Source organism: Phyllostomus discolor, chromosome X (genome assembly GCF_004126475.2).
Source record: "Phyllostomus discolor isolate MPI-MPIP mPhyDis1 chromosome X, mPhyDis1.pri.v3, whole genome shotgun sequence".
Lineage (NCBI taxonomy): Eukaryota > Metazoa > Chordata > Mammalia > Chiroptera > Phyllostomidae > Phyllostomus > Phyllostomus discolor.
This window is the reverse complement of record NC_050198.1, coordinates 48,641,792-48,666,703: the sequence shown is the minus strand read 5'-3', so window position 1 is coordinate 48,666,703 and position 24,912 is coordinate 48,641,792. Positions and strand designations below refer to the sequence as shown.

The window sequence follows — 24,912 nt, the reverse complement described above, 5'->3', positions numbered from 1 at the left end:
TGCACACCAGCCCACAGCAGTAACCCTGGGGAAAGACCTGATTCCCACACCCAGGACCCAAAGCTGAGGAGCCAGTGCAAACCCCAGGGTCCTAGGAAGAAAAGCCAAACAAATCATCCTTCAGCCTGCCTCAACCAGCAAGAGCAGAAAAACCGGTTTGGCCACTTTGAAATCAAGAGACTTTTTAATTTGATTCTATTTTTTTTAACAATTTTTATTTTTTTAAGTTTTATTGTTTTTATTCTCTTTTGATTTCTTTTTCCTCTCTTACCTGATTTCTTGTTTTATTCCTTCCTCCTTCCTGTCCTCCAATTTTATCTCTTCTTCCTGCCTTCGTCTGCCTTTTCTATATTTTTCTTTTTTAAATTTTTTCCTAAACACCTACAAGTGAGACAAATCCTGGATCGGTGAAAAGACCAAAGCTGAACCCAAAGAAGGGGCATCACAACAGCTGGGACAGTGAAATAAATGTCACTCTGCTATTACAGAGAACCTGCAAGTTATTGCATATTTGTATTATTATTATTTTTCCACTGTTCCTACATCTTTTTTTTTAACAGTATTTTTATATCGCTCTTATTTTTGTATAGCCTGCTTTGCTAGGCTGGTTTTATGGTATGACCTGACAGCTTTCCCCTGATATCTCTTTCTATACCGTATTACTAATCTACTGACCATTAATTCACCTGTGTCCTATCAGCATACTACTCAATGTTCTGTACTCCCTATCCTTATTACCTAGATTTCATAGACTCTGCCATATGAATGTTGCCATAATATTATTGTAAATAACTGATGTTCCATGCAATTGTAATTACTTCACAACACCCCCTCCAGATCTTAGCCCATTTCAAAGTTTCCTGAACTCTATTACTGTAGTGGTTAACTCTATTCTCTCACACACTACACCTATTTACTATCCTTTACTCTCACCTTACCCCAGAATCTGACCGCCCACAACCTCTCTGCCTTATAGATCCAACTCACAATCCTTCCTCCCCCAACAAGAGTATTATCTTCTTTCCATCCTTTCTAAAAATCAGCTAGCTGGGTGGAAGACCACGGTTAACACTATACATAGTGAAAGGATCTCCTATATCTTCCCTACTTGCTACTACTGTAAATAGCATAGCATTCTCGGTTGCTGTCTTAAACCATTTTGCCTTCCCCTCCATCTGATGACAAAAAAGAATAGGTGGAGGAGGTGAACACCAGGATACCCACTGGAAGAGGAAACCCAAAAACAAAGGAACCACTAACAGATAACAGCAGAAGAAGGTGAAGGAGGGAGTAGTAACCACACAAACCTCAATCAAGGACTTATCTGGAAATACAACTAAACAGTAGAGACAGTACCCAATACAAACAACTGAACAAGATTTCTTTAAACCTTGTACACACAGAAGAACCAGCCTCAACACAACCTGCCCTCACCAGCACAACAAAATACAGAAGGTGGGGGACAGAGTGACCCACATTTAACCAGCTGGCGGGAAGGACCCATCAAAGAAAGACTCAACAACAATCAAAATCCAAAGGCAAACACAAAGCCAACTTAAACGACAGCCCAAGACCAGCGAGCTTGGGGGGTGGTCAAGGAAACAGCACCACTGAAACTCGCTGCTACTCTACTAAAGAAGTTCACATCATAAACCCAGGGAGCCAGAACAGATCAATATAAGAAGCTGAGGTGAACAAGAGGAGTCTCACAAACAAGGGGAAGACAAAGAAATACTCCCCAAATGAAAGGAAAGGAGGAAGCCTCAAAAAGAATGCTAAATGAAACAGAGGCAATTCAACCATCAGATATTGAACTCAAAGCAGTGATTGTCAGGAACCTCAATGAGCTCACAATGAGCTACGAGAAACTACAGGGAAGCTACAATAAACTCAATGAAAACTACATCAGCATAAAAAAGGAAATAGAAACTCTCAACAAGGGCCAAGAGGAAATGAAGAATACAATCTCTGAAATGAAGAACACAGTAGAAGGAATGAAAAGCAGGATCGATGAAGCAGAAGATCAGATCAGCGAGCTAGAGGACAAAATAGAAGAAAACACCCAGAAAGAGCAAGAAAGGGAAAAGAGGCTCAGAAAGAATGAAGAGGGATTAAGAGAAATGCAAGACAATATGAAACGTAATAATATCCGTATAATAGGGATACCAGAAGGAGAAGAAGAACAAGGGATAGAAAACCTAGTTGAACAAGTGATGATGGAAAACTTCCCTAATTTGATGAGACAAAAAGTCACACAAATACAGGAAACACAGAGAGTCCCAATCAAGAGGAACCCAAGGAGGCCCTCCTCAAGACACATCATAATTAAAATGACAAAATTTCAAGACAAAGGGAGAATCTTAAAGGCAGCAAGGGAGAAAAAGGAAGTAACATACAAGGGAGCCCCAATAAGGCTAACAGCTGACTTCTCAATGGAAACACTCCAAGCCAGAAGAGAATGGCAAGAAATAATCCAAGTAATGAGAACCAGAGGCCTGCAACCACGACTACTTTACCCAGCGAGGCTCTCAATTAAGATAGAAGGCCAAATAAGAAGCTTCTCAGACAAAAGAAGTCTAAAAGAATACACCTCCACTAAACCAGCTCTGCAAGAGATGCTGAAGGGACTGCTTTAAGGAAAGAAAGGAAAAGAGAGAGTGAGAGAGGATCACACGTACATAAAAGGCAATGAATAAGTACCTATCAATAATAACCTTAAACGTAAATGGATTAAACGCTCCAATCAAAAGACATAGAATAGATGATTGGATAAGAAAACATGACCCACACATATGCTGTCTACAAGAGACCCACCTCAGGATAAAAGATCTGCACAGGTTGAAAGTGAAGGGCTGGAAACAAATTTTCCAAGCAAATGGACAGGAAAAAAAAGCCAGGGTAGCAATACTCATATCTGACAAAATAGACTTCCAAAGAAGGTCCATAAACAGAGACCCAGAAGGTCATTTCATAATACTCAAGGGAAGAATTCACCAAGAAGACATAAATATTGTAAATATATATGCACCCAACATAGGAGCACCCAAATACATAAAGAAAATCTTAGAGGACTTCAAGAAAGATATGGACAGCAACACAATTATTGTGGGGGATTTTAACACCCCTCTATCAAAAATGGACAGATCTTCCAAACAGAATACCAACAAAGATATTGTGGCATTGAACAATACCCTAGACGAACTGGGCTTCACTGATATTTACAAAACCCTCCATCCCAAAGAAGCTAAATACACATTTTTTTCAAATGTACATGGAACATTTTCAAAGATTGACCACATGATAGGACACAAAACAAGCCTCAACAATTTCAAAAAAATTGAAATCATACCAAGCAATTTCTCGGATTACAAGGGTCTGAAACTAGAAACCAGCCACAAGGAAAAAAAACCCAAAACATTCAAATTCATGGAGATTAAACAGCATGCTATTAAACAATGAATGGGTCAAGAATGATATTAGGGAAGAAATCAAACGGTTTTTGGAAACAAATGAAAACGAATTCACAACAACCCAAAACTTATGGGACACAGCCAAGGCAGTTCTGAGAGGGAAGATCATAGCGATACAGGCCCACCTAAAAAAGTTAGAAACATTTCAAACAAACAAACTAACCCTACGTCTACAAGAACTCGAGGAACAACAACAAAGACAGCCCAGAGCAAGCAGAAGGAAGGAAATAACCAAGATCAGAGCAGAATTAAATGACATAGAGACTAAAAGCACAATTCTAAAGATCAATGAATCCAAGAGTTGGTTCTTTGAAAAGATAAACAAAATCGACAAGCCTTTAAGCAGACTCATCAAGAAAAAAAAGAGAGAAAACCCAAATAAACACAATCAGAAATCAAAGAGGAGAGATTACAACAGATACCACAGAAATACAAAGGATTGTAACAAATTACTACAAAGAGCTGTATGCCAAGAAATTTGAAAACCTAGATGAAATGGGCAAATTTCTAGAAAAATATAACCTTCCAAAACTCAATAAAATGGAAGCAGAAAGCCTGAACAAACCAATAACAGCAAAAGAAATTGAAGCGGTAATCAAAAAACTCCCAACACACAAAAGCCCTGGACCAGATGGTTTCACAGGAGAATTCTACAAAGCATTTAAGGAAAAACTAACAACTATCCTTCACAGACTATTTCAAAAAATCCAAAAAGATGGAAGACTACCAAACTCTTTTTATGAGGCCAACATCATCTTAATTCCAAAACCAGATAAAGACACAACAAAGAAAGAAAACTACAGGCCAATATCACTGATGAACATTGATGCTAAAATCCTCAACAAGATACTGGCAAACCGCATCCAACAGTACATTAAGAAGATCATACACCATGACCAAGTGGGATTCATTCCAGGTATGCAAGGATTGTACAACATACGCAAATCAGTAAATGTAATACATCACATAAACAAAAGCAAAGACAAAAACCACATGATCATATCAATAGATGCAGAAAAAGCATTTGATAAGGTACAGCACCCATTTACGATAAAAACACTCAGTAAAGTGGGAATAGAGGCAGCATTCCTCAACATAATAAAGGCCATATATGAGAAACCTACAGCCAACATTATACTCAATGGGCAAAAATTAAAGTCTTTTCCACTAAAAACAGGAACAAGACAAGGATGTCCACTTTCACCACTTCTATTCAATATAGTACTGGAAGTTCTAGCCACAGCAATCAGACAAGAAAAAGAAATAAAAGGAATCCAAATCAGAAAGGAGGAAACAGATCTGTCACTGTTTGCAGATGACATGATAGTGTACATAGAAAATCCTATAGACTCCACCAAAAAACTGCTTGACCTAATAAATGAATTTGGTAAAACAGCGGGATACAAAGTCAATATCCAGAAATCAAAGGCATTTCTGTACACCAACAATGAAACAGCAGAAGCAGAAATCAAGAAAAAAATCCCATTTGAAATAGCAAAAAGAAAAATAAAATACCTAGGAATAAACCTAACCAAAGAGGTAAAAGACCTGTATTCAGAAAACTACATAACACTGAGGAGAGAAATCAAGGAAGACACAAACAAATGGAAACATATACCGTGTTCATGGATTGGAAGAATTAATATCATTAAAATGTCCATACTACCAAAAGCAATTTACACATTCAATGCAATACCTATTAAAGTACCAATGGCATATTTCACAGACATAGAACAAACACTTCAACAATTTATATGGAACCATAAACGACCCCGAATAGCTGCTGCAATTTTGAGAAAGAAGAGTAAAGTAGGAGGAATCACAATACCTGACACTAAACTATACTACAAGGCCACTGTAATCAAAACAGCCTGGTACTGGCATAAAAACAGGCACATGGACCAATGCAAGAGAACAGAGAGCCCAGAAATAAACCCAAGCCTCTACGGTCAATTAATATTTGACAAATGAAGCAGCAACATAAAATGGAATAAAAATAGCCTCTTCAACAAATGGTGTTGGGAGAACTGGACAGCTACATGCAAAAAAAATTCTGGGTGGATGGGCTGGAATGGGAGTAGCGGGGAGAAAACTGTACTTGAACAATGATTGAAATAAAAATTAAAAAAAAAAGAAAACCACAATGAGATACCACTTCACACCACTGAGAATGCCCATCATAAGCCAATCAACAAACAAGTGCTGGCGAGTTTGTGGAGAAAAGGGAACCCTAGTGCACTGTTGGTGGGAAGGCAGACTGGTGCAGCTACTGTGGAAAATAGTATGGAATTTTCTCAGAAAACTAAAAGTGGAACTCCCTTTTGACCCAGCAATTCCACTGCTGGGATTATACCCTAAGAATCCTGAAACATGAATGCAAAAGAACTTATGCACCCCAATGTTCACAGCAGCACAATTTACAATAGCCAATTGCTGGAGGCAATCTAAGTGCCCATCAGTAAATGAATGGATCAAAAACCTATGGTACATTTACACAATGGAATACTATGTAACAGAAAGAAAGAAGGAACTCCTACCCTTTACAACAGCATGGATGAATCTGGAGATCATTTTGCTAAGTGAAATAAGCAAAGCCATGGAAGAAAAATACCATATGATCTCACCTTTAAGTGGAACCTAATCAATAAAAAAAAGCAAGCAAAATATAACCAGAGACAGTGAAATAAAGAACAAACTGACAGTAACGGGGAGAGAAGGAGAGAGGGTTGTCAGGAACATGTATAAAGAACACAACAACAAAGCCAAAGGTGGGTAGGATTGAGAGTGGGAGGATGGGATATCTGGGGTGGAGGTGACTGGTGGGGGGGAAAATGGAGACAACTGTACTTGAACAACAATAAAAAAGAGAGGAAAAAACACTGGTGTTAAATGAGTACTGACAATAAAACAGGCCATACTTCTTAAAAATTAGGAAACAAATGCTTCCCTTCTCTTGGCGCATTCATTCCTATGTATGACATGCTTCTGCTTCACTGTATTTAATATTGCTTCATTTCAGACTCTTACATGCTAAGTACCATGAATAACCACTCCCATTGTATCAGTGCTAATAACTTAGTATAAACATAACCAAACACTAAGGTATCTATGTGATTTACTTTTTAATTTAGCATTTTTTTCATGCATAAACCATCACTATGGTACTCATAGCTTTTTAGTGATTAGTTATGTATCTTTCTCAATTTAATGATTTGTTACTCTTCAAGTTGAAAAAAGTGAGTCAAACTCTAAATGCCTTCACATGTGTCAGAGGTTCTTTGTCCTGAAAGTTTAGGAAAGGTTACAGCAGAGGGAAGGAGTGGTAAAGGATTTTACTGTTTATTACTTTATTACCTAAGCATTATTAAAAATTGCTTATTGTACTCATTGTGGACAGCAAACCTCTATGAAATCAATATTCAACATGTACAGTATATTTTACTTAGCAAGGTTTTTTTTCAAGCCTAGATCTGGTAATTCTACTTGACATTTCAGCTGTAAATTGGTAAAACTAAACAGGGGTCACTGCTAGACACTCTGAAATAAACTACCAGTATTTTCCCAGGAGGCACTGTTAATATATATTAGGTTATACAGTATTCATGACTAAAAAAAATAAAGCAACTGGCCCTGCTTGGTGTTGCTCAGTGGGTTGAGCATTGTCTCTCAAGCCAAAAGGTCACCAGGTTGATTCATGGTCAGGCCACATTGCCTAGGTTTTGGGCCAGGTCCCCAGATAGGTGAGTGCATGAGGCAACCGATGGATGTTTCTATTGTGCATCAACATTTGTTTCCCTCTCTCCAAAAATACGTAGATACATAAAATCTTTTTAAAAAAGAATAAAGCAAGTGGCTGACAGAACATAAATCTGGATATATGTAACACAATGCTTCTTCTACAATTAATTTAGATTAAAATAATACAAACACCAAAACGTAACATTTCAAGTTAACATGCCCTTTGACAGACATTTGTGAAGTGACTTGAAAATCCTTAGGTACTATTTCCATGATAAAATATATTTCAAATTCTCATTCAATTGAGAAATAAACATTGGAAGGCGCTATGCTTGAGTGAAGGCTAACACTGCCCTTTGTCCAATCACAAGTTGCAGCCAATATAACTGTAATTTTGCCCTGGGGTCATCCAAGAACTTTAAGGAGACTTAAACACTAGCTTACTATTTAATGTGAAGAAGAGATTGCTATCTCCGGCATGTATGCTGCTCTAACAACCTCAGAGGACGCGTAAGAGAAGTATGAAGGGTCATTATTGTAAGAAGGGCATGGGAGCATAGATGGCTGTTATTTGCAAAGTCATGTGTAGGGGACTGTATAGAGTTAAATCAAGCTATGTTAGTCCTCTTTCTACCTCTCTCATATCTACAACTAAGTCACCTCAAATTTTGTTTGTATTGTTTACAAGGAGATGCACCATAAAGTCACAGTTGCTAACCACTAACTCCCTTTCCCCAATACCTATAGCCCCTTTCAGTGCATGAAGACCATCTACTTCTCTATCTCCCCCACTAGTCTGTGAGCTCCTTGAAAACAGGGTTGGTACCTTATTTGACCTTGTATCTTGGCTCACAATAAGCATCTATGAAATGTTTGTTGAATAAACCATTATGGAGCCAAGTAGAGAAAGCTAACTTAAACATAATGCAGGCTAAACAGTTGTCCATGTAGTTTTAAAAATGTGTACTCTATTAGAGAAAGCTGTGAACAAAATAGTCAAGAGATTATAATGTTCCCACATTCTTCACATACAGTTGACCTGTTAGTATGCTTTAACTATCTACTCTTGATTAATACTTCAAGATACTACAAAACTCTTCAAGATGTTTGCAACCAGTCCTTTGAATGTAGCTGAAAGTCAAATGGAAAGATTGTTTTCAGAAATATATTTTATGTGCAACAATTTTGGCAATCAAACAGCACGTCTCACCTTTACAATACACATCACGTACAAATTACGTTTTGACAAACCTACAATTTAAAGATAAAAGTAACATTTACAAATAAATGTAAATTGCTTCAAACTAAAGCTATACTTCAATTTTTATTATAAAAATTTTCAATATATAAAAAGGTAAGAGAAAATAGTACACCAAATGCCCACAAACCCACCATCCAGGATCTGCATTTATCAGGAATTTCCCACAACTGTTTCATCTCCACTCCTTCCTGTTCCTTCTCTTGTTTTCTCCTCCCTTCCTCCCTCTTCTCCATCTTGAAGTATTTTAATGCAAACCCCAGAGACCCCAGGATTTCATTTTCTAGAAATACATGTATTCTAGTCTAGAATCTATCATAAGCTAGATTCTAGTTGATCTTTTTTTTTTTTTTCCCAAGCACCTGTGAGTCACTGAAATCCCAAACGGAACCTAAGTCTGTGTCATTTCCTGGAAGAATATCCAATACCTCCATTTTAAGTAAAGTTTCCTTTTTTTTTTTGTACTTCATTTAAAAAGATAAGATCTTAAAGCAAAGGCTATTTAAAAATAAGTTAATAACTTTTCCAATAATAGAAACATTCAATTCAATTTAATCAGATTGACGACATTCTTTAAATTCTTGCCAGACAAGAATTTTGTAGATATTTAATGTACATCTTGATTACATTCTAAAAGCCCCTTTGCTGGTAATAAAGAGTACTATATCAAACCCAAAGACAACAAAATAATACCATCCCTTCCCCCTTCTTTACAAAGCTAAGGTGTATTAAGTGCTTGGATTAAAATAGTGCACTCTCCTTTTTGAAACGTCTAGTCCCTTCCATATTTTGTAAGTAAACCTTGACATGTTACAAAAATATGAGAATATTTTATGAAAAATGTAACTGCTGCTAACAAAATTAATCTTCACACCTGACAGTATTTCCATTCTCCTTGCCTTAGAAAATTAACACTGAAGCTAATAGCTACCTATATACACATACACACCCCACAAGGCAAGATCAGACTAGTTTACATGCTTCAACTCAAACTAAGTATTATGATGTACAACTCAGAAATCAGTAGAGATACAATTTCAGCTTAGACTTTGAGCTAGGTTGAGTGACTTATTTGAAAGTCACTGAAAGTATGCTCCACAGTGTTACATATCCTGCTTATATGGTTCTCAAATATAGTACTTGTTAACTGGAAACTAGATTCTTTGTTTCATACTTCACTTTTTACTTCATACAGGTGTACTAAGTGCAACCACTCTGGGATGTTATCCTTAACTCAGAGTTGGGATTTATAAAACTAGCTATATTAAAACATGGAGGAATAAAACTTATAGGACTACCATGTGATTTTGTGAGCATCAAAATCACTAATCACCACTATGTTATAAAATAATACTACTAAAATCTCATCACCAATGGTTTTCATTTATTTTGTACAGTATATTAAATATTAGGACAATGGTTTGTCATAGGTCATTTTGTAAAAGTAGAATACCAATTTAATCAAGACATGTTATAATGACAACTACCTCATCTTCTATTTCACAGAATATAGAAAAACCATTTAACAGGGATCAAAGGCATTTGAAATTCTACCCAATCCTACCCCACCAACCTCCCCTGCACAAAATATAGAGTAATAGTTTCTGTTATTTAAACCTTTGATCATGTAACTTGATACATATGGCTATATAATTAAGATTTCAAAACCAATTTTTAAAAAGTACAAAGTTCCTAAAATGGTCTTCCAAATAAAGAAAAGACAGAATATATAGAGTACAGGTTAGATCTAAACTTCAAAAATTTATCTTAAATTGGGTTCTACTATAATAAATAAAGTGTCTCTAAATGTTTAACTACCTTTGAAGTAAATTTCTGCTTAAATATTCAGTAACCTAAAAGTTAGAGCCTAACAAAATAAGAGTAAAATAGTTACCCTTCTGCAAAGACCAGAGCAAACCTGTTTCTTGCAGCACTAATAGACAGAATCTCCCACGCTCAGAATGCCAATCTGGAAACCCAACATTCTTCTTACAATTGCAACTTCAGAGAGCAAGTCATAACACTTCCTGCTAGAAAAAGAGAACACCCTGACAAAAGAATGATATAACACTTATGAATTCCCTTCCGGCCTGCCTGCCTCACAGTGTGTTTGCCAAGTGTTAATGTATTCTATCTTCACAACATTTAGGGAAAAGTTATTTTTTTTCATTCCAGCACCACTGAAACCTTGCAAAAACACCAGGGAATTTAAAGTTGGTCAGGTCAAATAGCTACAACCCACATACCTATTTAGAGTTTGAACATTAGCCAAGTAACCTGCTTATTTTAGAAGACATGGATGGAACCAGCCTCTCCCCAGTGCCAAGTCACTAGTACATTACTCAGGAGAGCTAACTCTCAGACCGCTTATGTTCTCTAGTATTCATTTTGATTTAAACTCATTCATACTTTCACACAACATTTACCCTCTGTAAGCTAGGTGTTGCAGACTTATTGCAAGTATCTGCTGCACCTGTATTCTGTTGAAATGTAAGCTGTTAAGTGTAGAAACTCTATTTTCTGCCAGTGTCACATATAGGAACTAAACCAATACTTCAACTGAATTTTCTACTGAGAGGCAAGACTGCAGAGCAGTTAAGGGCTCTAGAGCCAGATTGGGTGCAATCCTGGTTTGACAATTTTCTAGCTGTGCGTGTTCTTAGCCAAGTTTCTTAAGCTCTTGTGACTGTTTTCACATCCAGGAACAACAGTAACTACTTCACATGATAGTAAACTACTTTGTACATTGTTGTGATGCTTAAGTGATTTAATGTCTGTTCAAAATTTAGATTATAGCCTGTCACAAAGTAAGCATTTTATATGTGATCACTGCTATTATTTTTTTAAAGATTTTATTTATTTATTTTCAGACAGAGGGGAAGGCAAGGAGAAAGAGAGGGAGAGATACATCAATGTGTGATTGCCTCTCATGTGCCCCCTACTGGGGACCTGGCCCAAAATCGAGGCATGTGCCCTGACTGGGAATTGAACCAGTGACCCTTTGGTTCACAGGTCAGTGCTCAATCCACTGAGCCACACCAGCCAAGGTGATCACTACTGTTATTATTGAAATTGTCTTATTAACTGGCATAGCAATTCTAATGAGTGAATTATTAAATTAACTAACTGGTTTGTGGGGAGTGCCCTTTATGGGATAGAATAGAAAATCAACAGGAATGACACACTAGTCTCAGAAGACCATGTTTTTTTAAGATTTTATTTTTATTTATTTTTATAGAGGGAATGGAGGGAGAAAGAGAGAGAGAGAGAAACATCAGTGTGCGGTTGCTGGGGGTCATGGCCTGCAACCCAGGCATGTACCCTGACAGGGAATAGAACCTGCGACACTTTGGTTTGCAGCCCACACTCAATCCACTGAGCTATACCAGCCAGCACAGAAGACCATGTTTAATACTGAAAAAAAAAATCATTTGGAAAGAAATGGAGTGCAATGGGAGCATCAGAGTCTTATGAGGCGGACCAATTTGAAGTCTGTGTGACCTTGAACAAATTACTTAGCTTCTCTGAGCTTCATGTTTATATCTATAAATGTGGAGTTAATTCCATATACTTTATAAGATTGCTATCATGATTAAATGAGACAATATAAGTATAGAAGAGGATCTGGCTCCAGCAAGGTGCTCAGTAAGTGGCAGCCACTTTTATAATGTACCTGGGATACAACAGGCATAACATCATCTGCTCTATCTGCCTGTTAGGAATGAAAGTGAGATAATAGCTACTCCAGTCCTTTATAAATAATATAAAAGAAACAGTGAAACATTTTATCATAATATACTGAATTTCCCAGAATAAGGAGATGGCTCACACTGCATCCACTTGTGAAAAGTATCTGGTAGTCCACGTTAAGGAGGCAGAGTGTTCTCATGTCCTCATCACTAACCACTATTAACAGACACTGGATTACATTTTATCTCCTTAGTAGAATAACTTTAACTTATTTCATCAATCAGAAAAACCCCATAAAACATCAAAAGGCAACACAATCCAGAACAGAAGGAATATAGTGGCAGGAGCCAGAGGACATGTTTTCCCATATCTTTGTTGCTGACTCACTCACTGCATGAAGCCTGTTCAACTTTCCCAAGTCTCAATTTCACCATTTGCAAAATAAGCATAGTACTATCTGACTTCTGCCTATCAGGGAATATTTGAGATAGCAAGTAACTCTCAAGCACTTGAGCTACCCAGAAGGATATACATGTATGTATTATCATGCAATTTACAGAGAAAATTGGGGCACAGGCAACTGCCTCAATTAAGAAGACAGTATCAGCATTAGCTAGATCAGAGACAGTGGATGTTTCCAGCCTTACTTTTTCTTCAGCCACACTTGTCACTTCAAACCACTTAGATGGGTCTGTCTCAAGTGCTATTAACTTCCTCAATGATAAGGCTACCTAGAAATGGCTTCCTTGACTTTCCCTTTCTTATTCATCTGGAATGTATATGCTTTCTAGCCTTCTGAACTCTAAGGTTCATCTTTGATCATAGTGAAACCTATCAATACTAAGTCACTGATTTTAAAATCTATTCACTATATTATTACAGAATTCATTTAAACTAAAAACATTGTGGTCAAATTTTTCTAGGAATGTATACCCCTTTGGAAATGCATAGCTTCACCTTATTAACCATTACAACATTTCCTAAAAGATTGTCCTATCACATCAATAGTTCAACCAGTTTTAATCTTTGGACCATTTTGTAACCTTCTAAATGTTTCACTCATCATCTGAGGTAACATGTGCTGTGTGGGGTGGGTGGGAGGAGGAGTGTTTGTGTATGTGCATGTATGTATATTAACAGAATTTGAATTTTTACTATGGGAAATGAAAATTGGTTTTGGAACAGAAGATGATGGCAAGGGTTGTGTAATACATTTCACAGTTTTATAAATAGGCCACAAAATGAAAACAACTTTTACACCTTATTTCAAATTCATCATGATGAATGCCAAGGAAATCTTACGGAAACAAACCTATGTTTTATCTGTAGAGATAAGGCTCTCAATCTCTCAATCTCTCTCTCTCCCCAAACAAATCTATGAAGTTAAAAGTTCACACACATGCACCTGTGGACACACATGGCCCTCAGGGTGGAAAGGAAAGAGATACAACCTATGCTGCATGAGTTTCATAGACATATCAGTGTAATATACAGTTAGAACCAAGATCCAGATACAGTATTTTTAATGTCTCTTCCAACTCTCATTCAAATGTCATGCTCTCCACCACATCCAGTACCAGGTATAGTCTTCCCATATGCGAAAAGCACAGTGGAGGCCTCTCTTACTGGGCTTAAGGACATACCTCAATAACATCTATTTTCCTTTAATGAAACAGGTTTTTAACCATCTTCCTAATTTAGAAAGCAAAAAAAAAAAAAAAACCAACAAAAAACAAAAACAAAAAAAACCTAATAGATAACACCCAAAGTGAGCAAAAAATTGAAGCAAAGAGATCTAACATAAAACAGGTACCAAATTAACATGCAGGAAATTACTAGTATAATTTTGAACTATACTGGAAAGTTCAGGAAATTTATAGTAGAAACAGTATTAAGTACAGAAACTTCCTGTTGCATTGATGTGTCAGCATTAATAATCAAGTAGACCTGGTTTATGTAATCATCTTTTACATACTGGGTGTGGGGAAAAGCCACAAAATATCCAAATTTTAATATTCCAAGGGCTGTGTCCCCAATATGTCCCCATTAGCTCTGTATTTGTGTAACAAAGTAATGAACTCTGTCAACATTTTAGAATAGGATGCCTTATTACATATTAAATTATAAGCCTTGTCCAAATTATCAACTGACCTACACATAAGGCAAGGAACCTATTTAAAAGACACCTGTGGACCTTTGGCCAAGATGGAGGCATAGGTAGACATGCTGTGTCTCCTCGCACAACTAAAAAGAAGGACAACAACACATTTAAAAACAAAAAAACAACCAGAATTGTCAGAAAATCAAACTGTATGGAAGTCCAACAACCAAGCACTTAAAGAAGATACATTCATTGAGACCGATAGGAGGGAAGGAGATGGACAGCCAGGTGGAGAGGACTAGCCACAGGCAGCGGCTAGCCAAGCAGGCAAGGTGGTGGCTTACAGACCGGGCAGTCTCACATTCACACGCTGATAAATCAGGAGGAACAACTGAGGAGCAACATAGACCACACAACCCACAGTTCCAGAATGGGGAAATAAAGCCTCAAAGCTTCTGACTGAAAACACCTATGGGGGTTGAGGCGGCAATGGGAGAAACTCCCAGCCTCACAGAAGAGTTCCTTGGAGAGACCCACAGGGCCCAAAATGTACATAAGCCCACACACCCAGGAATCGGCACCAGAAGAGCCCATTTGCTTGTGGGTAGTGGAGGAAGTGACTGAAAGCTGGCAGAGCGCAGAGCAAGAGGCACTGTTCCCTCTCAGACTCCTAACCCACGCAAAGCATCACAATGCACCAACGTGTGTTGCTCCACCCTAATGAACACCTAAGGCTTTGCCCCTTACTACATAACAGGCATGCTGAGACAAAAAAAAAAAAAAGGCCTAAATGAAAGAACAGATCAAAGCTCCAGAAAAAATACAACTAAGCAATGAAGAGATAGCCAACCTATCAGATGCACAGTTTGAAACACTGGAAATCAGGATGTTCACAGAATTGGTTGAATTTGGTCTCAACTTAGAGGAAAAAATGAAGGATATGAAAAGTGAAATAAAGGAAAATGTACAGGGAACCAACAGTTAAGAGGAAGGAAACTGGGACTCAAAGAAACAATTTGTAACAGAAGGAAAAACAGAAAAGAATGAAGAAACTAGAATTCAAAAAAATGAGGAGAGGCTTAGGAACCTCCAGGACATCTTTAAATGTTCCAACACACAAATCACAGGGGTGCCAGAAGGAGAAGAGGAAGAGCAAGAAATTGAAAACTTACCTGAAAAAATAATGAAGGAGAACTTCCCCAACCTGGTAAAGGAAACAGGCTTTCAGGAAGCCCAGAAAGCTCAGAGTCCCAAAGAAGTTGGACCCAAGGAAGCACATATCAAGGCATATCATAATTACATTAGCCAAGATTAAAGATAAGGAGAGAATCTTAAAAGCAGCAAGAGAAAGAGAGTTACCTGCAAAGGAGTTCCCATTAGACTATCAGCTGATTTATCAAAAGAAACCTTGGAGGCAAGAAGGAGCTGCAAAGAAGTATTCAAAATCATGAAAGGCAAGGCCCCACATCCAAGATTACGCTATCCAGCAAAGCTACCATTTAGAATGGAAGGGCAGATAAAGTGCTTCCCAGATAAGGTCAAGTTAAAGGAGTTCATCATTACCCAGCCCTTATTATATGAAATGTTAAAGGAACTTATCTAAGAAAATAAGATAAAAATATAAACAGTAAAATGACTACAAACTCACAGCTATTAACAACTGAACCTAAAAACAAAAACAAACTAAGCAAACAACTAGAACAGGGACAGAACCACAGAAATGGAGATCATATGGAGGGTTATCAGTGGTGGAGTGGGAGGAGGAGAGAGGGGAAGAAGGTACAAAAAGTAAGTAGCATCGATGGTAGGTAGAAAATAGACAGGGGGAGGTTAAAAACAGTATGGGAAATGTAGAAGTCAAAGAACTTGTATGTATGGCCCATGCACATGAACTAAACAGGGAGGGGGGAAGGAGAATGGGAGGGGGGGATTGGACAACTGTAATAATATAATTGGTAAAATATATTTTTAAAAAAGACACCTGTGGTGACTATAGTTCACTCTGTAAAAGGCATTGTATTAGATGGCATCAGGAAACATAAAGGTTTCACACCCAAGGTGCTCAGAGTATGTTTCCATATATGTAATCAATTCTCTAACATGGGTATAATGCCTCCACAATGCCCATCCTAAGGGATACTAATATTATTGCAAAGCACGGCTTGAACCAACTAAATTACAAAGCATTACAATGCAATTTTAAGAGAAAAAGAAAAAATGGCATGACAAGAAAATAAAGAAAAAAGAGAAAATACAAAAAGGAAACAATAAATAAGAAATGAGACTGTCTTTGGTTTTCCTCTATAAAAAGAAACAAATTAGAGATATGAGCAAATACGGGCATGATCACATCATTTTTCACCACAACCCATCATCTTATTTCACTTCAGAACAGGAACCATCCTGTCATCTCCTTTGAGTCAGCTCTTGTACTATTCATACAGGCAAAAATAACTGAGCAGTACATTCATTTTCCACACTACACATTAAATGCATTAAGTATTGTATAATTCTTCATATGACAGAAGACGAAGTTTACATATGCCATACTTTAATACCAATTTCCAGGGCTACTACATCCTTTTACCATCATCTTCTCCCCAAATTAAGCCCATCTAAAGAATAAAGCCACAAATTAGTCTCATAACATTCCTCAGTTACTTAAAAGGTCTAATTATAACTCTGATCACTGATAATTAAAAAAAATAAGACTGAGAATCAGAAAGTCAAACTGTAATCAAAACATAACATTTTTAAAAAATCAAATTAATTATCAGCTTCAGCTTACTGCCATATATTCCAAACAAATTGTCAATGTTTTCCTATTCAGACTTCAGATAAAATGTGTAACAGTTCTCAAAACTCATTCAGTGAAGGTCATTAAAAGCAGAATGATAGCATTAAATTATTTTACATTGCTCTGTCTTACTATTTATATTTATTACGTTCTACAAAGGCAGTGATTTGTCTTCAGCAATCTATCTCAAGCATTTAGAAGAGTGCTTGGCACAGGGTAGACACTCAGTATTTGTTAAATGAATTCATGGTAATGATGTTGCCTCCTAAAGGAACTAAACTCGTTGTTTGCTACAGTGGTTTATTACATAATCAAGTGCAAACATTTAGCCCTTTTAATGCAAATAAAATAAACATAAACGGCATCTACTCTTGTCCCACTGGATAACTCTACAAAATAGGGTAATTTCTGAGAGCTTATGTGGCCAAAAAAAATGAGATGTTATATCTTCCCAGTGACACCAAATCCATAATATTTTTCAGTTAAAATGATTTTCAAAAATCCTTCACTTTGAGAAAATAAAAGCATTTCTGCGAAAAGAAGTGGGGTGGAAAGTACAAAGAACTTTGAATTGTTCCATCAAATTTGCTACACAGAAAAGAGGGGAAAATAGCAGTTGTCAAGACATCACTACCTTACCTTTCTAAACTTTAAAGTGACTACTTTTTGACCTCATAAGGAATAGCCAAACCTTCAAAAGAAAGTCATTTTAGCATTTCCTGCCTGCCTGCCCTAGTCCAAAATTAACCTTGTCAGTTTTTAGGAAGACATAAAAATCCCTTTAAACGACTAATTCAAATGAAGTGGTAACATGAAGCCACAGTTTATAAGACACTGACTTCCACTTGTTACCAGATGTTGCCATCACTTCAAAGTGTTAAACACATTCATGAAGACATTCACATATGTTTGCATGTGAAATATTTTCCACCACTGTGATTGTGGCAACATGTTCTCAGAGAAAATTTGTTGCCTCATTGTTCAATAAAATGTCTTTAAGATTGTCAATATTCACTTTAAGAAACATCAAGTACTTTGTTAGTTTCATTCTTCCATGTAATTCTTGCAAGCATATATATACACTTTCAAAGCACAACATAAAATAATACTGTTTTATTGGGAGCGTATCAGGAACAGCTCCACTTGAAGTTGAAGTTCTAGCTGAAAAACCGAAATTTGTGTATGTGAATACTTTTGGAATTGCTTTTTAGATAAGTAAACAGTCACTACCTTTACATAGTTTAGGGTTCCTTTGCCAGGAATAATTCAACAATTGCACTGTTTTCTACTTTTACCCATTCTTCTCTGGTTATGTTAACATCTTTAGTTATGTTGCATTAAGGTGTTATTAGCTTAATTTAAAAAAAATCTAATCTCAAGAGATAGTTTAATTCAACAACAACACATAATGGTCATTGTTAAGTTTGGCCCAACACAGAATCCTGAACATTTCTCCTTAAGACTGACAGCAGAAATAATGTAGTACCATATCCCCTTTCTATTCAAACAACAATGCCCACGTGGTAACATAATGTGATGCCTATGTGATGAGATGAAGTGATGTGAATGACAGAGGTATTGTGACATAGTGTTAGGCTACTAAGTATAAGGGTTACTTGAACCCAAGCACTGTAATAATCCTGAGATAGTTGGTATGATAAGTGACTAGCAGGTGGGGAGCATATCCTGCGTGGGTATGATGGACAAAGGGATGATGCACATCCCCTGGTGGATTCGAGTGGATGGTGACAGATTTCATTATGTTACTCAGAATGGTGCAAATTTAACACTTATGAATTATTTATTTATAGAATTTTCCATTTAATATTTTCATATTTCAACTGACAGTGGGTAACTGAAACCACAAAAAATAAAACTACAAATGGGGAGGGTACTGTATAGCTAATAAAGCCACAGTATAATTAATTCCACCTCAAATCAAATGGCTTTTGTGGCCTTCACTTACTAAAAATCATATTGTTAGCCAAAAGTCATCCGCGCAAGTAAGGTAAGAAGTTACCCTTACCTTTCCCAGTTTATCCCTCTTCCTGGTACCATATTATCTCAAAAACTGCATAAAGCCATTAGCATGGTTCTTTTGATGGGGTAGGTCATCCTTAGCTCACTGGCTCTAAGATTTTACTGCTTCAGAAAATGAGCTTTTAAAGGTCTCTCATTAACAAACAATTAGTGTTGGCGAGGATGTGGAGAAAAGGAAACCCCAGTGCATTGTTGGTGGGAATGCAGACTGGTAAAGCCACTGTGGAAAACAGGATGGAGTTTACTCAAAAAATTAAAAATGGAACTGACTTTCGACCCAGTGATCCTCCTTATGTGAATATATTCTAAAAATCTTGAAACACCAATTCAAAAGAATACATGCACTCCTATCTTCAGAGTAACATTATTTACAATACCCAAGATTTGGAAGCAGCCCAAGTGCCCATCAGTAGATGAGTGGTTAAAAAAGCTTTGGTACACATTTACACAATGGAATACTTCTCAGCCATAAAAATAAGGAAATTTTACCCTTTGTGACAGCATGGATGGAACTGGAGACTATTATGCAAAGTGAAATAAGCCAATGGAACATACTAATAGCTGTCAGAGGGGAGAAGAGAGAGGGGACTGGGTGAAAGAAGGTGAACACATTAGCCAAAGAACATATATGCATAACCCATAGACACAGACAACAGTGTGGTGATAATGAGGGGGTAGGGGGAGTAAGGGCTGGGTGGAGGCTGGCAAAGTTGGGAGAAATTGGGGACAATAGTGTCAACAATAAAAATAAAGTAAAATAATATTGTATATTTAAACAACGCTTGGGGAAAAAGAAGCAAAAGCCATTTATTAGATCAAATAAATATAAAAGTACAGATAACTCGTATGTGAAGAAACAAATTGAGATACACGCTTATGATGAGTACCATTATACAGGGGTGGGCAAAAGTAAGTTTACAGCTGTGAGAATGGGAAAGTTTATTTTTTTTAAATATTTTCTTCCATTTTGCAGGTTATCTTTTCACTTTCTTTTTTTTTAAGATTTTATTTGTTTATTTTTAGAGAGGAAGGGAGGGAGATAGACAGAGAGAGAGAGAAACATCAATGTACGGTTGCTGGAGGTTATGGCCTGCAACCCAGGCATGTACCCTGGCTGGGAATCGAACCTGGGACACTTTGGTTCCCAGTCCGTGCTCAATCCACTGAGCTACGCCAGCCAGGGCTTTTATTCTTGTATTATTATTTATTATTGTATTATTTTCCACATGAACAACTGTAAACCTACTTTACTAACCCCTGTACTGCTTTCTCCCTTAAGTTACACTGTTTTCAATCACAGGATATATAGCTGTACATTTTCTGTAGCTGTGACTATTACCTAAACAAAGTTAGGAGTAGCTGGAGAAGAAACAAATCCCTGATATTTTGTTTGTTGTTTTTTGTTTGTTTATTTTTTACAGATTTTATTTATTTATTTTTAGAGAGGGGGAAGAGAGGAAGAGAGAGAGAGAAACAGCAATGTGTGGTTGCCTCTTGCATGTCCTCTACTGGAGATCTGGCCCAGAACCCAGGCATGTGCCCTGACTGGGAACTGAACCCAGTCAGGGCACATGCCTTGTTTGTGGCACGACCCTTTGGTTTGCAGGTCCATGCTCAACACCAGGCAGGGATGTTTATTTTTTAAATCATTTTCAGAATAACAAATCGCTGATATTAGTGACAGTTGATTTCACTGTAATTATTACACTTGAACTATGAACCACAGGTTATAAGTTTTCATTATTGGGAAGTAATTCTGCAAACTGTATTTAATGTAGTATAACTGGACTGTGATTTTTTTTAAATTCCTGCTTTCTAAGTCTAGATACTTAATACCATATTCATGTTATAGGCTGCCACTGATATACAGGGTGCGACAAAAGTAGGTTGACAGTTGTGAGTGTGCAAAACAATTTATTCTTGTATTATTTACTAATTATATTATTTTCCATATGAACAACTGTAAATCTACTTTTGCTGCACTTTGTACTTTATTAAAGTAATAAAAGCCAATTTATAATAAAAACAATAGGAAAAACCCCAAAGGGTTTTTTTTGGGGGGTGCCTTAACAGTTATTAAATAGTTCTTTTTACTTTTTCATTTTTTTTACACTTATAGTTAGTTTCCAAGAGTCTGTTTTAAATTAAGATGTTTGTAATTTAAAAATGTTATTTTGTATAATCAAAGCATGAGAATAAACATTTTTAATGTTAAAACTTTTATTTACTATTCATCAACAACAACTGCATCTCAAACTCCAATACCCTAAATCCCAATGCTAGTGGCATGTTATATTTTGCTATTTGAGGAAATGCATCTGTTTGAGGCAACAGAAGAAATAAACCATACTGTCATTAAGGCACAACAATAAGTTTAGGAATCTTGTAAATAGAGATCTAATGGGTGGTCTTAAAAATTTGTTAGATATAACCCTTTAAAATTTTTTAAATTCAGAAACAGATCAATAATTTAGAAGTTGAAAGTTATATACCTAAATCAAGAATGTGCCATCCTTTGGAGGGAAATGCTTCCATTTTGGCCATTAAAAGAAGACATCCAAGTTATATCTGACGAGAAACAACCACTTGATACTTATTCAGTGATTTAAAAATCATATATTTATGATTTAGGCAAGACTTTAGAAAATAAGACCTACCATGAAATTATAGAAGAAATTAAAGTGTCTCCCTTAATGGAATTTACCATTTTAACTTAATATTATATATACAATCTTAAAATTCTAATTTAATAATACAATTCCTATCAACATCCCAGCACAGTTTTTTCTAATCATAGACCAGTTTATTCCAAAAATTTTATGTGGAAAACAACAGGTCCTCGAACAGGTAAAATATATTGAAAAATAAAGCGAGTGGAATCCCTCACTTGTAACTACAGCAATCAAGACAATGTGGTATTGGCAGAGCAATAGGCACAGAACAATGGAACAGATCACAGAAGCCAGAAGTAGACCTACACAAATATGCTCAACTGCTTTTAGACAAGGATGTGAAAGCACATTAATGGAGGAATGGTGCTGGAGTAATTGGACAACCATTAAGAAAAAAATTAACTCTGACCTAAACCTCATACCTTTACATACAAATAAACTCAAAATTAGGTCACGTACCTAAATGTGAAACATAACACCATACAACTTTAGAAAATTTTGTTATTTTTTTATTGTTCACTTTTTATTGATTTGAGAGAGACAGAGAGAGAAACATCAATTTGTTGTTCCACTTATTCATGCATTCACTGGTTGATTCTTGTATGTGCCCTGACCAGGGAGGGACTGAATCCCACAACTTTGGCATACAGGGACAATGCTGTAGCCAACTGAGCTACCCCGCTAGGGCTAGAAAAATGTTTGAGAAATTCTTCAGGAACCAGGTTTTGTGAAGAAGTCTTTGATATGACACCAAAAAAGACAATCCATAAAAGGAAATACTACTTTGGCCTCATCAAAACAAATTTTTGCTCTATAAAAGACCTTGTTCAGAGGACTGAAAGACAAGCTTCAGAGTAGGAGGAAATAGCTGTATACCTCATATCTGACAAAGGATTATTATCTAGAATATATAAATACCTCTCAAAATTCAACATTAAAAATAAACAAACCAATTAGAAAATAGGCCAAATAGCCCTGGCCAGGAAGCTCATTTGGTTACAGTGTTGTCTTGATACTCCAAGGTTGCAGGTTCAATCCGAGCAGTCAGGGCACATACAGGAAGCAACAGAGGAATGCATAAATAAGTGGAACAACGAATTGATCTCTCTCTCTCTCTGTCTCTTTCTCTCCCCCTTCCTCTCTTTCTCTAAAACCAATAAAAATAAGTAGAAAATAGACAAAATATTAAAAAAACACATTTCACTGAAGAGGATAAAGAGATGGGAATTAAACATATGAAAAGATATTCAACATCATTAAGCATTGGATATGCAAAATGAAACCAAAATGGGATATCATACACACCCACCAGAATGAGTAAAAGAAAAAAGAATGAATACCAAATGCTGACAAGAGTGTGGAAAAACTGGACCACTCCTACCTTGCTAGCGGGAGATTAAATGGTACAGTCACTGTGGAAAAGCATTTGGGCAGTTTCTTAGAAAACTAAACATGAAACTTGCATACAACCCAGCAATCATACTCTTCAGGCATTAATCCTAGAGAAATGAAAACTCACATTCGCACAAACACCTGTATACAAATGTTTATAGTAGCTTTATTCTTAATAGCTAAAACTGGAAATGGCCTAGATACCCTTCAATGGATAAATGGTTAAATAAACTATGATATATTTATAGCATGGAATATTACTCAGCAATAAAAAGGAACAAGGCACCCTGGCTGGTGTAACTCAGTGGATTGAGCACGGGCTTCGAACCAAACAGTTGCCAGTTCAATTCCCAGTCAGGGCACATGCCTGGGTTGCAGGTCAGGTCCCCAGGGGGGCCACATGAGAGGCAACCACACATTGATATTTCTCTCCCTCTTTCTCCATCCCTTCCCCTTTCTCTAAAAATAAAATCTTTAAAAAAAGGAACAAGGTATTAATATATGCCACTTACATGAATCTCCAAAGATTTATGCTGAGTAAAAAAAAAAAAAATATCTGAAAAAGTTACACATTCTATCACTCCATTTATATAACATTTTTGAACTTACAGAATTATACAAATGGTGAACAGACCAGTGGTTGCCAGATATAAAGATGGGGAGGGGGAGGAAGCAGTTGTTTGTTGTTATAAAAGGGTAACAAAAAGGATTCTAGTGGTGATGGAACTCTTCTGCATCTTGACTGTATCAATATTATCAATATCTTGACATTGATATTATACTACTATTTTGCAAAGTTACCATTGGGGGAAACTGGGTAAAAAGTACACAGGATCTCTGTGTCATTTCTTATAAGTAATATCTCTATGATTATTGCAAAGTAAAAACTTTAAATTAAAAATCCAATTTGGAATTAAATACAGAATATACTACAAGTAAATTAATAGGTAAAAGGGAATAAAATCTACTTGCATTAACTCCATATTCTGTTTTAAACATTACTTCCATTAATCTCTCCCAAACATTATAGACATAACTCCTGACATAACATCCTTAGCCTATACAATCATTCCATGACTCCAGTATAGTATTTAATCTGGGTAAAACATATTTCTTCTTGTTCAATACAAAAATAAAAGGCTAATATAATGAAGAATCTCAGGACTAAAACCCATCAATGCAATCCAATTTAAGTATTTGTTACTAGAAATAGATTTTACGTGTTCAAGTGATACTTCTCCTTAGTTATTCACATGGCTCCCTTCCTGATCTCCTTCATATCTTGACACAAATAACTCCCTGTCAGTGAAACCTTCTGGGACCACATGATTTGAAATGGCAATGCTCTCCTTTTCACTCCCTATTCCTTCAATCCTGTTTTTAATTTTCTCCACAACCATTACCATCCAATACATTATATCACTGTTTACTTTCTATTTCCCCCTAGTCATATGTAAACTTCATAAGGTGATAATTTTTGTGTTTTTTTAGTCACAGGTGTAATTCTGACTGCCTGGAGTAGTACCTGGCCTATAGTAGGCACTCAGTAAATATTTGAATAAATGAATGAATAAATGAATGAAATGGGAAGGATGTTTCTCTTGGTGATAAGTAATACAAATACTGGCTCCATGAGGTAGATAAAATCCAGTTTAGAAATAATTGAAAGTGACAAACCATGTAAGGTATACTCAATATACTGTACTAGAATTAAGAGCTTTCAAAATCTTGTGGATGTATTACAATATAAGAAA

General features: G+C 36.5%; 1 protein-coding gene across 3 annotated transcripts in view; it reads right to left on the bottom strand.

Moving 5' to 3' along the window:
• The window catches only part of PLS3 (plastin 3), a 97,306-nt gene that overhangs the window by 55,379 nt on the left and 17,015 nt on the right, over positions 1 to 24,912 (bottom strand). The window contains exon 1 of one of the 3 annotated variants that reach the window (XM_036016787.1): positions 10,361 to 10,462. The exons of the other annotated variants lie outside the window; for them this stretch is intronic. The gene's annotated coding sequence lies outside the window, so the exon portion shown is untranslated. Of the gene's footprint in view, positions 1 to 10,360; positions 10,463 to 24,912 lie in introns of those variants that run through there. 3 annotated transcript variants of the gene reach the window in all.